The following is a 3031-nucleotide window of genomic DNA, read 5'->3' as shown; positions in this document are numbered from 1 at the left end:
TCAGGCCAAGCCTCAGGTTCGGGTGTTAAATACAAGGGCAAGCAAATTGCTAAAGAGAGCGATGATGAAGATAAGGAGACCATTGTCGACCTTCTGAAGAAGCAAGGTCGAGATAAAGATGTTGACATCAACGCTCGTGTAGCTAGAGAGGCTGAAGAAGCCGAAAGAAGACAGAAAGAAGCTCACGACCTTCTCGAGAGCAGGAAAACTCTTTTTCCTCCTTGGACTCTTGAGAAGTTGCTGAAAAAAGCCATAGAAACTCCAAGCATCTTGTGGCTAGAACCGGTGATCTCTCTAGATCGTTCTAATACTGTCGATTCTCAGTTCGATATGCCACTGACCCGAAAGGCGTTCGTATTCCATGCCTTTGACAACATTGCTGAGTTCCCTCATCCTCATCCAAAGGTTGACAGGGACTTAATCGAATTCTATCTGAGGGCCACTCAACCACAGTATCAAACATGGAGCGCTCAGAATATTGTCAATGTTCGGGTTCTAAAGCCGTATAGGGAAGGAAACTTCACCAACGTTCGGTTTAAGGTGCTGAGAGGATCTGCCAAGACTGAACATGCCATCTCACTTGCTGATCTTCCCAACTTGAATCCACATGACTGGATTATTTTGCACAACATCCTTCTTACTAATGAAGCAGAATATGGTCCGATCATCGACTACTTCAAGAGGATGCTTGTTTGTTACATCATGGAAGTCGCCAAGATGGATCAGGAGATAGCGAGTGTATTCAAGAAAAAGCCTACCATATCTCCTGTTGGCTCAGCAAGTAACCTAAAGATGATGCAGATGGGAAAGATAGACCCGAAGAAAAACTCCATTATGTTTACCATAAACGAAGGCCAAAAATGCCTATTCGCTTTGGCTGACAAACATCTCTATACCACTTCATGTCTGGAACATGTCTTAGGGATCATTCATCGGTGCAAGCAAAATTCGGCGGATGACAAGAAGTACTTTGATGATATGATTCAATGGTACATTCGCTTCAGACAGACTATTCTCGCACTTATCTCTCGTCTCTTTGATACAACCAAGAAGGTTCCAGCAGCTGGTTCGAGCAAGAAGAAATGATAGTCTTGCTCCAAATTGACGCAAAGGGGGAGATTGTTAGGTCCAGTTAAGTGTTGCGTCTTTTGGGCTCATTAGCTAGTCCAAGTTTTGTCTCCGGTATGGGCCTGTCCATCCGTGAGTTTTGTTTAGGGTTTATTATATATAGATGCTTGCATGCATTCTTCACGTAAGATTGATAGAGATTTGATAGCATACAAGTTCTTATCTTTTGTAACCCTAGAATCCTCTACAACGGAAGTTCTTCATCGAGCTCTGCTGAGGATTGAGTTAATCAAATCATTCGACCCATTCAGATCCATACTTGTGTTTTTTACATTACTGTTTCTGTTTTATTTATTTACCTGTTCCAAAGATCTAATCAATCAAAGAGTTTTCGAACTCATCAATGTTCGTACAGATCAAAAGCATAAATAGTACAATATAAGCCTTACTACATTATTTCATATCTACAGGCCTATATCCGTAATCCCTCGTCCAAAAATCATATCTATGCTCAAGCGCCACTACCTGTAATACATAAAACTGAGTGGGTCAGGCTTGGGAGCCTGGTGAGCACATAGGGTTTTCAACCCACAATAAATAAGTTTATTAATTTCATCAATCAACAATAACCCGATTACCCGTTCCCGTTATCCTCACTTTACGTCCCTAAACACCTATCATAAGCGACCTAGCCTAAGGATCATCATCGGGACGGACAATACTGCTAAGGGGATTCCTTAACAATAAATGTCCTAAGGCAACCATGTGGGGGATGGAGTACACCGGTGAACACATCGTTCACAAACACCTACAGGTTGCAAGCCTGCTAGTGTTCCACTGGACTGTCTAGAAGAGTCTGTGGTCGTCATCCATACTCCGCTTGATGACAGAATCAACAACATCAACATCGAGGCCTCTCATCATTTTATCACACATCACCTATTACATCTACCCATGTTTTGCCCCAACATTTTCGTAGATATAAAATACATATACAGTTTAAATCATTGAAAACATGTATAACAATGTTCATCCAGCATAGATAGCAAGTATTCAGATAATATGCACACATAGCATGTAATTTATATAAAATACTTCATATCTATGTGTAAGTTGAAAGTAACTATGCACTCACCTGAAAGGTGGTGACTCAGCACTCAGACAGTGCTTCGATACTCTCAAAACGATATTCCTTCGATAAAACAACAAATTTTATCGAAAACCAGAACTTAATTGGAGCAGCGTTTCGAAACCGAAAGACTCCTTTTTCTCGGGACTCTAGGAGCCTCGGGGCTTCCCTAGGGTGCTAGGGGGTTTTTCTAGGGTTTAGGGGAGGTTTGGGGTTGTAGAGAGAGAAAGAAACTAGAGAGAGAAGTGAAAAATGTGCAACAAAGTCGGCAGCCTTCGCTGGCTTTGATAGGCCGAAGTTCGGACATTATGTTGGGCGTACCCTCGGATAAGACTTCCAGCTGGCTCGCACGTGGATTGAACTCGGAGTGGATAAGAGCCAAGGTACGCGGGGCATACAGACTTCGGACATGGGGCATAAGCGAGGCGACATGTCATCATCTGAAGCGAGGACCATGTTCAGCAAGCGACGATCAGGATTAAGCCATGTCATCAATCTCGCACCAGGTTTCGCATTTTCGATTCCCAACTTCAAAAATTCGTAACTTTCGCGTACAACCTCCATTTTCGACGTTCTTTATATCCACGCGAAGGTGGGAATGTACTCTACAACTTTCGTTTAGACTCTGTCGGCTAATTTTGGCTCGATTTTAAATTTTATATTATTAACAGGACGGGACAGGATTGGTCCGTTAAATCCTCATAACTTCTTCATCCGACATCCATTTTTGCCCATCTTTTTCTCGTTACGCTACTCTCAACGAGATCTTCGATTCTCCTTTAGGTCGTGTCGGCTAAAAATCACTCGATCTAATATTCGAATTTCGGGCTGTAC

Source organism: Lactuca sativa, chromosome 4 (assembly GCF_002870075.4).
Source record: "Lactuca sativa cultivar Salinas chromosome 4, Lsat_Salinas_v11, whole genome shotgun sequence".
Classification (NCBI taxonomy): Eukaryota; Viridiplantae; Streptophyta; class Magnoliopsida; order Asterales; family Asteraceae; genus Lactuca; species Lactuca sativa.
The sequence above is the reverse complement of the archived record's forward strand: the minus strand, read 5'-3'. Positions refer to the sequence as shown.